Source organism: Lathyrus oleraceus, chromosome 5 (genome assembly GCF_024323335.1).
Source record: "Lathyrus oleraceus cultivar Zhongwan6 chromosome 5, CAAS_Psat_ZW6_1.0, whole genome shotgun sequence".
In the NCBI taxonomy this organism is placed as follows: Eukaryota; Viridiplantae; Streptophyta; class Magnoliopsida; order Fabales; family Fabaceae; genus Lathyrus; species Lathyrus oleraceus.
Window position 1 is genome coordinate 135301492 of NC_066583.1, and position 12290 is coordinate 135313781.

The 12290-nt window shown below is 43.8% G+C and overlaps 1 pseudogene; it reads left to right on the forward strand.

Moving 5' to 3' along the window:
• Positions 1 to 606: 606 nt before the first annotated feature.
• Positions 607 to 1533, forward strand: LOC127079249 (endoglucanase 9-like; annotated as a pseudogene).
• Positions 1534 to 12290: the final 10757 nt, after the last annotated feature.

A 12290-nucleotide genomic window follows, 5' to 3' on the forward strand; every position in this document is an offset into this window, starting at 1 on the left:
CGTACTATCTGGAAGTAGGTCTGCTAATTTAAATGTTGGTACGGTTCCAACGAGACGCCTGCGTACAGCCTCTCGACGAAGAGTGGTGAGTCCTTTTGCAGTGGTCACTGGGACAGTACAGGCTCTGGCTAAGACAGATGCTGCTTCAAGTGGAGATTCAAATTCCTTTCAGGATGACCAATATACTTTACATGTTGGATCACAGCTTCAGAAAAGTATGGAGGTGGAGTCGGTTGGAGATTTCGAAAAGCAGTCACCTTATGATCATAGTGAAACATAAGGAAACCTCAGCATATCGAGTGCATCACCTTGAGGACAAATTCATGAGTATCACCCTGCTACAACATACCTAGCAGCAAGCAACTATTGGGACCATCACTGAACCCAACTGGTGCAAATCCTGCAGAAAATGCCATTCAGTACCTTGTTGCAACCTAAGACACATAACTGTAACATAGCCAATTCAAATGCCAACTGACCTTTGGTTTGCTTACTACATTGCTTTGAAATCTAAGCCAAATGCTAGCAGACTTGCAACCTAGGCAAAATCCCTCAGTGCACCGAGCTGTAATGGTATAATTGTCTTGGCTATCTTGGAATCATGAGGCAGGAGACAATGTGAGATTCAATTTTCCAATGGCATTCACAACAACAATGCTATCATGGAGCACAATTGAATATGGTAAAAGAATGGGACCTCAAATGAAAGAAGCACGTGCCGCGATTCGTTATGCCGCCGATTATTTCCTCAAATGCGCAACATCAACACCCGGAAGACTTTATGTCGGTGTCGGAGATCCAAACGTCGATCACAAATGCTGAGAAAGACCAGAAGATATAGATACTGTTAGAACTGTTTATTATGTATCTTCGAAGAATCCCGTTTCCGATGTTGCTGCTGAAACTGCCGCCGCACTTGCTGCAGCTTCTATTGTTTTCAGAAAAGTTGATCCATCTTATTCTAAGCTTTTGTTGAGAACTGCACAGAAGGTTTATCAGTTTGCTTTGCAGTATCAAGGTTCATATAGTAATTCACTCGTTTCCGCTGCTTGTCCGTTTTATTGCTCATATTCCGGATTCAAGGATGAACTATTGTGGGGAGCTGCATGGCTTTTTAGAGCAACAAATGCAGTTTACTATTACAAATTGGTGAAATCTTTGGGAGCTGATGATCAACCTGATATCTTCAGTTGGGATAACAAATATGCTGGTGCACATGTTCTTCTTTCAAAGAGAGCATTGTTGAACGGCGATAAGAACTTTGACCAATATAGACAAGAAGCCGATAACTTTATGTGCAAGGTCTTGCTTAACTCACCCCCTTCAACTACACAATGTACACAAGGAGGACTCATGTTCAAGTTACCTGAGAGCAATCTCCAATATGTGACAGCTATAACATTCTTGCTTACAACCTATTCAAAGTATATGTCAGCAACAAAACACACATTTAACTGCGGCAACGTCTTCATCACAACCAATACCTGTAGACAAGCCAACATCCTTGTTCAGCTAGTCCATGAACTAACTTGATACAACAGCGATAAACAAAGTACAGACTTGCATACTTTGCCAACACCATGTGTCACATGCCATGTTGTGGACCACTACCCAGAAGTTGCAACAAAATTGTAATCAAGGCCAAGCATATATGGGAATAAGCATCTCAGTAGCACGCCATCTTCCCAACAGTGGAACACACATCAAAACAACATCTTATTCCAAACCTACAACAAAACCATCTGCCACAATTTCATTCATCATTCTTCAACCACTAACTTTAGCCATAACAATTCAAAGAAAACCAAAGCACAAGCACACTTGCCTTTAACAGTTACCATTTCAGCCGATTACTTTTGATCTGATAACCTCATCTCCTAATTCCAATTTATCATGTCACCTACTGCAGCCAGTCTATGCATTAAAACCATCACTCTTCAAAATATCCATTATCCCAAGTCAAACCAAGCTCACCATTTTTTTTACTGCGGTAAAAAGGCACACATTAATCAGTCAATTTGCAAAACCTACAGTGCAAAACCATTAACCAACAGTCAGAGGGCAAAGTCCAAAAACATCCCAAATTGATATGAGGTCAAAGCAGAGAAGAAAGGATACCTTTTCTTGAATCTAACATGGATAGGGCAATCCAATTTCTGAGCCTCCAAAGTGCTTTGCAGAGTAACTTTTCTGGAACACAAGGGCACCAATTTGTAACCCTAATTCACAGAATATAAAAGGAGGATGAATCAGTAAACAACAGGGGACCTAGAGGCAAAAATCTGAAGCAAAGAAAACCCTAATTTCTAAAGGTTAGAGGCGGCCACTATTCACAGAAGACTTGGAGGCGAAAGTCTGAAACAAAGAAAAATCCCAAAATCGATTACCTGGAGGCCAGCTTCTTCACGCCTTTCACCACCGTCGTGACACTTTGTAAGAACTTCTCCTTTTTTTTCCTTTTATCCTTTTCATATGCTTGTTGATGGAGATATCGTGTGAGTGAGAGAGAGATGTTGAGAGTTGAGAGAGAACGATTTTGGTGAGATAGAGAGAGCGCGATTGAGAGGGTTTTGGTGAGAATGAGAGATAGGTGCGAACGAGATTGAGAGAGCGATGAGGGAGAGATTTCTCTGAGCTTGAGGGAGTTCGTGAGGTTGGGGAGAGGTGGAAGGAAGACGAGTTCCTGCTTCGTCGTCTCCATTTCGTTCTTTTCTTTTTTTTAATTTTTTTCTAATTCCTTTTTATTTAATTTAATTTGTTTTTTTTAACAGAGGTAAAAACCATAAAAATGTTTATATGTTAGTATTTTCTTTTATTGTTCTTAATTTTTTTTATTTTTTATCCCGGTTCATATATTTAAAGTAGCATCAAAATATTAAATAATCCTGAGTGGTCTGGTGGAGAAGGGCAGTGTGCATATTCTTGAGTGGGGTGGGTTCAACACTCATGTGTGGCATCTTTTTGGCATTTTTTATTTCTCTTTATTTTTTCTTTTTAGCATTTTTTATTCTTTTAGTATTTTGTTAATATCTTTTTTTTATGTCTATTATAATTTCATTTGTTAGTAAATGCATAGTTCAAAAACCATTTTTTTTAAACTATAAAAATCATACTTTTCTCGATTTAATATCGAGCCCATTTTTCACACCCTTGTAAGTCGATTGCTTCTTAAGCATCGCCATCGACCTCACATAGCTTACTCTTGGGCTTTCTTACAATGAGCCGGTTCCTTTGCACTTACACTCATACATTGTTTAATGCTTTATTATTTCATTCTTTGATTATTTGATTCGATTATATATTTGTTTATACCTTACTTGTTTGATTAACTGTGACCTACTTGTATGGTGTATGAGGCATGTATTATTATTGTTTGTTTGCCATGACAACCCCCATTCATAACAAATGTACCCCTCTCCCATGAAATGTATAATATTTATTCTTTCATTCTTTATTCATCTGTTAATACAAGAATTAAAATGAACATCCGATAACCATTTCAAAACAAGACCAAAATCTCGGTCCAACGTCGAGTGATCACTTTTCTCAAAACCTAACAGAACCAGCACGTATTCATCCACCCTTTTGTAAGTCGATTGCTTTATGCATCGCCATCAACCTTGTAAGTCGATTGCTTTATGCATCGCCATCAACCTTGTAAGTCGATTGCTTCGTGCATCGCCATCTACCTTTATCCCTAACACTTCTCCTTGCTCCATTCGTCGATTCTTGTTCCGATTAGGTAGCACCCATTAGATAGAACCTTTTGTATGATAACATAGGTAGAATTCCCATATTCTTTGCATGCTAACCTTAGGTAGATATTCCCATTTGTAAATCCTAACACTTAAGTACATATTGCATGACAACTCTAGGGCAGAGCTTCCCCACTTCTAGACCTTTCCGAGCGTCTCCGATCTTGTGGCATGTAGTCCGTTCTATTGCAAAGAGGTAACTGCCTGAGACTCGATTCAGCGAGCTGCGACACCTACTGCTAGGACGTGAACACATTGCCCACTCTCCTTTGACACAACTGGTGTCCTCCTTTCTAAGTCCATGTTCAGATGGCAACCCCTATGTAGGGGAACTACATCGCCCTGATCCTTGTTCCAGACGAGGTATGTAGGCAGGTGGTCGTGCGAGACCACTCCGGGCACCTTTCTTTTTTCTTTTTGTGTGTGTTTTGGTTCGGATGCTGATGTAAGTCCAGTGATTGGCAGTCGGGCTCCACGTTTGCCCTTTTGTGTGTGTTTTGGTTCGGATGCTGATATAAGTCCAGTGATTGGCAGTCGGGCTCCACGTTTGCCCTTTTGTGTGTGTTTTGGTTCGGATGCTGATATAAGTCCAGTGATTGGCAGTCGGGCTCCACGTTTGCCCTTTTGTGTGTGTTTTGGTTCGGATGCTGATGTAAGCCCAGTGATTGGCATTCAGGCTCCACGTTTGCCTTTGCCTGTGTCTGTTTTGTTTGCGTGAGCCGAACTACGGCAACTCTGATTCTCATGTTCAGATGAGATACGTAGGCACAAGATGCGATGTCTTGCCGAGTTTGACTAACGACTAACAACTAATCCTTGTTTGCCTTTGCCCTCGTTGCGATCATTTCTCTCGCCCTCGTTGTGATTGAGACTTTCCCTTTCTCTTGCCCTAGTTGCAATCGAGACCCTTATTCCCCGTAGTTGTTTGAACTACGTTTTGCTCTGATTCTCATTCCCGATGAGATACGTAGGCATAAGACGCGATGTCTTAGCAAGCACACTTATCCTTAACCCATAGGTAGCCGAGCTACGAAGACTCTGATTCTCATTCCAGATGAGATACGTATGCAGTGGATGCGATATCTGTGCGAGTCATTTTTTCTCTTGACCCTTTTAGTAAATAGTACATTAGATAAACTCACACCCTTTAGACAAGAAACAACAAGAGTGGATCCCGTAGAGTACTACGGATGCGTAGGGGTGCTAATACCTTCCCTTCGCATAATCGACTCCCGAACCCAAGATTTGGTTGCGAGACCTTGTCTTTTCCTTTCCTTCTCTTCAGGTTTACTTCGAGCGTTTCCTTTCCCTCCTTTGGGATAAATAACGCACGGTGGCGACTCTTCTGTCATTTCTTTCTCGCCGGTTGTTTTTTCGCACCTCTGTATTTTTCGGGTTGCGACAGCTGGCGACTCTGCTGGGGACATCGGTTTCCCTAAGCGAGTCCCTCATAGCTTTTGTAGGTTTCTTGTTTGTTAGGTGTTTATTCTTTTGTACAGTTATTTATTTTCAGCATTTACCTGCTTTACCTTATTGCATTCATGTACATATGCTTGCTGTATCTATGGGTTGTTTGTTTGTTGGGTTGGGACTGTTCTACGAGAGATAAGCCCACTACCCAGGCTTGAGTGTACACATAGGTGTTAGAGTGGATAGTCATGAGGCTTGCGTGGTATGTTGCTACGTTAAGTCGTTCATGAGACCCACATTCCAGACGAGGTTTCTTTTGGATATATTCTGTCCTATGGGTGTTCCATAACGACAGATATTCCTCTAGAAATCATCGACTCTGGTGACCATTTCCCGAGAACTCAGTCGAGGCCTCTCCTCCGAGACGCGTTTATGTTAGCTTTGGTGGGTGCATTCTCGCTGCTCAATCCGAGGACCCCGAGACTGGGAACTTGCTTTAGGATATCCTGTTGAGGGGAGTCAGCAGGGGTCTTTTATCCCGTAATAATGCCAAACCTTCAGTGGTAAACGTATTATTCTCGACTGAAGGGCTGAAACTGACAAACTTCTGTTCTTAGAACCTACCAGTGAGGGGCGGGCTAAATTCAGGAAACCTTAACCTCCAACCAACCCGGTTTTCTGGAGTAGAGTTTTGGTCTTGTATTATATTCCTCAGTGGTTTTTTTCTTCAGACAGTGCAACCCGACAGATGTTCAAGCGGATACAGCAGTCCTGGTTTCCATGTCATTACATTGCATCACATCATTTTGCATTCATATCATTTAACACATGTTTATCCATTTCTAGGGGGTTTACATCTTCTTCTTGATTCCGGTCGGGGTTTTCTGGTTCTCCCGAGATGGATATTGGCAGAAAAAGACACGTCGCTTACAAGTTTCCAGTGGTTTGTTTGGAGCCTATTCAACAACTGATGAAGTCAATGGATCACGATTCTCTAGAAGGATTCCGGAAGGATTACGGTTTGATTCTAAGCTCCGTCACGGTTCTCTCCAAAGATCAACATGATGCTCTCTTTACACTGCTGCAGTTCTATGACCCTCCATTGAGGTGTTTCACATTCCCGGATTATATTTTGGTCCCTACTTTGGAGGAGATTGCCAGTTTTCTCAGAGTTCCTATCAAGTCACAGCTGTTGTTCTACAGTTCTGAGTTTCTGCCCGATCTCAGCATGGTTGCTTCGGCCACATATTTGGGGAAATCAGTCTTGAAGGCTAATATGTGTCAGAAGGGAGGAGTCAGTGGTTTTCATTTGAGTTTCTTGCTGGGAGAAGCAAAGAGGAGATTTGAAGATGGTGACCAGAGGGGTTTCAATGTTGTGTTGGCTCTTTGTGTGTATGGGATTGTCCTGTTCCCTAATGTTGCCAAATTTGTGGACATGGATGCAATACGCCTTTTTGTGTTGGGAAATCCGGTGCCGACCTTACTAGGAGATTTCTTTCATTCGGTGCATCACAGGAATGAGAATAGAAAAGGAGGATTGTTGAATTGTTGTGCGCCTTTGTTTTATAAATGGTTCAGTTCTCACCTACCCAAATCAGGAGCGTTCGTTGATGTCGAGGACTCGTTGAGTTGGTCGAAGAGATTGATGGGGTTGAGGGCTGAAGATATTTCTTGGTGGCCTGATAGGAGTTTGCTTCGGGCAGATATTATTCACAGTTGTGGGAATTTCCCAAATGTACCGTTGGTAGGAAGAAGAGGAGGAATCAACTATAATCCTTCTCTAGCAGTTAGACAGTTTGGATATGCTTTAAGAACTCCGCCTTTGGAAAAGGACGTGGAAGAATCACTGTTTTTCCATTCTTCGCTTGATTTGACTGTATCCCGTAAGGCACCTGAGGCCTGGCTCAAGGTGATCAAGAGAGGAAGAACTGTGCTTGGAAAAGGAGATTGTAGGACTTATCCTCAGTATGAAGAGTGGCTTCAAGGAAGAGTTGAAGAGTTTGGTCTGCCATTTCCTATTGAAGAACCTTTGTATCCACCTACTCCGGAGCAGTCAACAGCAGTGAGCAGAGAGGAGTATGACAAATTGAAGAAAGCCATGGAGGAGCTTCAAATTGAAAACTCGGAGTTAAGTGTGAAATTGCAAGGCTATATGCATCAATTCCATGAGGCAGAATATCAGAAGGGGGAAGCCATCAGATTGCAAGAGGAAGCAGAAGGAAAATTAGCTGTGGAGGTGGACTTCTTCAGGAAGACAGACAAGGCCTTGGGATCATCCAGTTCTGAGTTGAGGCGAGTCAAGCAACAGTTAATGGATGCGCATGGTAAATTAGCTGGGTGGCAAGAGCGATGGGATGCATTTTCAACTTCTCAGAAGGCAAAGGAGAAGGAGATGGTGACCGAACTGACTGGTCAGATGGAGAAATTGAAGACTTTGTTGAAAGAGAAGAACAATGAGCTTCTGTGTGCCCGTTCTACCAATGGTTACATCACCGATCAACTCAATGAGGCTCGAGGACAGATTGAAGAACTTAAGGTGTTGGCAGGTTTGAAGAAATCCAGACTTGAAGAGGTGTTCGGAGAGGATGATGGGAATTACTACAGAGAGCACATCAACGAGATGGATGGAGTCATTCACAAGAGGAATCTACTTATCCGGCGTTTGACAGAATCTCCAGATCATCCCGACACGATAGCATTACTGGCTGAAGTGAGGAGCAGTCCTTATGGTTTGTACACAGGAGGCTGAGTCCTGATTCTTGTTCCTCCCTTTACTTTTGCTTTATTGCTGTGTAGTGATGATCCACAGGCTTGTTGTGGAGATCCTCTTTTGATGTACTATTGGCTAAGACCATTCTCTTTGAATTTATCTGTATGAAGACCTTCTCTCTATTGCATCTTGATCTCCGAAGTTTATCTATGGCTCGATTTTCTCGTGAGACTGGAATCAAGGGGGTAGAATACCTTTTTGAAGTGATAAACATGTCATTGCATTAACATTTCATTCTTGCATATTCTTGCATAACAGGTGTCGCCGCGGTGTTCTCATATTATTTGGTGTTCCATCAGCAGGATAGCCGATTCAGGAATTCACCGGTACGGTACCCGCAGAAACCAGCAACGAGCAATGGAGAATCTACAAGCAGAGCTCGCAAAGATGAGGGTCCGCATGAACCAGTTCATGGACGTGGTCCAGGGAGTAGCGCAGGGACAGCAAGAGATTAGACAAATGATACAAAGGAATCCTGCAACTACTCAACCGGAGGTCGTGACTGATCCTCCAATTGGAGAGGTTAATGGACCGGGGCCTGTCCCGATCCCACATAACAATCCTGATCAACAACCCATCCACGATGATCAAGATGATCAGTTCTTGCTGCCAGAAGACTTTGGCATGGGCCATGGCATGGATCCCATGTTCAGGAGATTAGAGGAGAGGCTGAAGGCGGTAGAAGGACAGAATCCCTTGGGGGTAGATGTTTCTGACTTGGGATTGGTCCCAGGCGTGAGGGTCCCACCAAAGTTCAAAGTCCCAATCTTCGACAAGTACAATGGTAGCTCTTGCTCGAAGACCCATGTGCAAGCTTACTTCCGAAAGATGGTTGCATACTCTGATGACGAGAAGCTACTCATGTACTTCTTCCAGGACAGCTTAGCTGGGGCATCCCTAGAATGGTACATGAGGTTGGATAGAGCCCATATCCGTTGCTGGAGGGATTTGGCGGAGGCTTTTGTGAAGCAATACCAGTATAATGCAGACATGGCCCCAGATAGAACTCAACTCCAGAACCTGTCTCTTAAAAGCAATGAGTGCTTCAGGGAATACGCTCAACGCTGGAGGGAGACAGCTTCCCGTGTTCAACCTCCCATGTTGGAAAAGGAGATGGCCAACATGTTCATGAATACGCTGCCTGGACCTTATCTGGAGCGTCTGGTGGGTTGCAATGCCTCCAACTTCGCTGATGTGGTCGCTACCGGAGAGAGGGTAGAGAATTACCTGAAGACCTACAAGAGCCACAATGGAGGTGGATCTTCATCTGGGGTAAAGAAGCCATTTATGGGAGGACAGAAGCAGAGGGAAGGGGGTGTGAATTCTGCATCTTCATATCAGAACAGAGGTGTTCGGAGGAATAATTTTCAAAACTATCATCAGCAACCGTATGTTGCGGCTGTGACTATTCCGGCTGCAGCACCACTACAACAACAACAACAACCACAGCGTTAACAGAATCAATACCAACAACAGCAACCACAACGTCAGCAAGCTCAGTATCAACAACAACAACAACCAGGTAACAGACCCACCTATCAACAGAGGCAGAGGATGATGGACCGGCGTTTCGACACTCTTCCTATGTCGTGCGCTCAACTGCTTGCCAATCTTCAACAGCTACAACTGGTGCAGCTACGCACTCTGGCCCCTCCTGTTGGTAGACTTCCGGTGGGTTACGATGCCAACGCTAGGTGTAGCTTCCACTCTGGGGCACCTGGCCACAATATTGAGAACTGCAAAGCTTTTAAGCACGTAGTTCAGGACCTTATTGATTCAAAGGCTATCAGCCTTGCACCGGCTCCTAATGTTGTCAACAATCCCATGCCACAGCATGGTGGTGCAAACGTTAATATGCTGGAGGGAGAAGCCAAGTCTGTTAAGGATGTGTTGAAGTTGAAGACCCCGTTGTGGGAAATTAAGGAATGCTTGTTGAAGGCCGATGTCTTCCCCGGGTGTGGGAAAGGTTGTTCGGAATGCGCTACACAGGGTAAGGATTGCTTGAAACTGCAACAGGGTATCCAGGTTTTGCTTGACAATGGTACCCTCCAAGTTGAAGACTTGTCTGACAAAGAATTTGCTGAAGGGGTAGTTGAAGAGGTGTTTGAAGACGCTGTTGAAGAATTCACAGATGTTGTTCCTGCTGATTGTGTATTTCCCATTGATGTATTTAATTTTCCAAATGTTGTTGATGATATACCAAACAATGTGCCTGATCTTGATGTAACTGAACTTGATTCCGGTGTTCCGGATGTTTTTGTTTCAATGAACGAGATTCCTGAGTATGACTATGATGTTGCTACTATCACCATCTTTTACCCGACTAATCAGATCAGTGTGCCAGAAGCGCAACCAGTGCCACCAGTGCGACCGTCTGCTATGACAATCACAACCCCTGGTCCTTTACCTTTCACAAGTGAAAGGGCCATTCTGTGGCATTATGGGGGGAGTGTATACACACACGATCATGGGGTGGAACGACCTTTGAAGGTAGAAGAGGGTCAAAAGTCTGAACTCGAAGTTGAAGGTCCCGCAGTGGACAATGTTGGTGGAATCGGGCGATTCACCAGGAGTGGCAGACTGTTCTCACCACCGGTTACCCAAGATGATAATGTTGATGCTGCGGCGAAAGCCAAAGGCAAGCAAGTTGTAAATGAGGGCACTTCTGCACCCCAGACTGGCTCTGAGCCCACTTTTGCGAAGGATGTGGACGAGCTTCTGAGAATCATAAAGAAAAGCGACTACAAGGTAGTCGATCAGTTGATTCAGACGCCGTCTAAGATATCCATTCTCTCACTCCTATTGTGTTCAGAGGCACACAGGGAGGCACTTCTGAAAGTCCTTAATGCTGCATATGTGCCTCAGGAGATCTCAGTAAACCAGCTAGAAGGGATCATTGCAAATGTTCATGCGAGCAATGGGCTGGGCTTTACTGATTCTGACTTAACACCAGCTGGACGCAACCATAACAAGGCTTTGCATATCTCAATGGAATGCAAAGACACCGTGTTATCTCATGTTCTGGTGGATACAGGTTCCTCTCTCAATGTGCTACCCAAGAGAGCCCTGTCAAGGTTGGAAGTAGAAGGTTTGATCTTGAAACCTTCCGATCTCATGGTGAGAGCCTTCGATGGTTCTAAGAGGTCGGTGTTTGGAGAGGTAGAATTGCCAATTCATATTGGATCACAAACCTTCAACACCGTATTCTATGTGATGGATATCAGTCCCTCGTACAGTTGCCTTTTGGGTCGTCCTTGGATCCACAATGCTGGGGCAGTCTCCTCAACACTACATCAGAAGATCAAGTTCCCAGTCAATGGAAGAATTGTCACCGTCTATGGTGAGGAGGACATACTGGTAAGTAACCTGTCTACCTTCAAGTATATAGAGGTGGAAGGTGAAATTCAAGAGACTCTCTGTCAGGCCTTTGAGTCAGTTCAGATTAAGGATGCAGCTCCGTTAGAAGAGTTTAAAGCAGGCGCCCCTATCTCATCTTTCAAGCAGGCGCAAGCTTTGGTGGATTCAGGTATTGCTCCCGGTTGGGGACGTCTGTTGGAGTTACCGATGAAAGATGACAAGTTTGGGATTGGGTATCAACCAGCGTTGACTTCTACAACTTCAGCACTTCAGACTCGTCAGGGGCCGATTACTTTCTCCAGTGCTGGCGTCATCCAATATGGCCAGATTTCTGCAATCAACGATGAAGATGGGGATAGTGATTGCAACATCGACAACTGGGTGCGTCCGAGGATCCCGGGTGAAGTCATCAACAATTGGTCTTCCGAGGAAATTGTCCAAGTCACTCTTCTAGAGGAGTAATTTTTCTTTGTTTATTCATGCATGTCCAAGTCTTACGTTACGCCCAGGGCGTAATGACTCATTGTAGGGCTCATCTATGTGAATACCTGCATTGTTTATCATAAATGAAGGACGTCTTTTGCATTCAAAATCTTGTTCACTGTTTTTTCTATTTTTACAGTTTTCAAAATTTCAAAAGAATAAAAATATTTGGCAATGTTTTGTTTAGTTTTCACTCACTGTTCACACTCATAAGCACATACCATCACTCATGCAGATGCACATCACCGGATCCTATTGATAACAGTTCTGCTATGGCTCGCTGCGACTTCGAAAATCCAATCTTCCAAGCTGAAGAAGAGGTTGATGAAGACTGTGAACTCCCTGAAGAACTTGCCAGGCTGCTAAAACAGGAGGAAAGGGTCATTCAACCGCATCAAGAGGCTACTGAAGTGATTAATCTTGGCACCGAGGACGTCAAGAGAGAAATCAAGATAGGGGCTGCTTTGGAAGATGATGTGAAGAAGGGGTTGATTGAACTGTTGCAAGAGTATGTC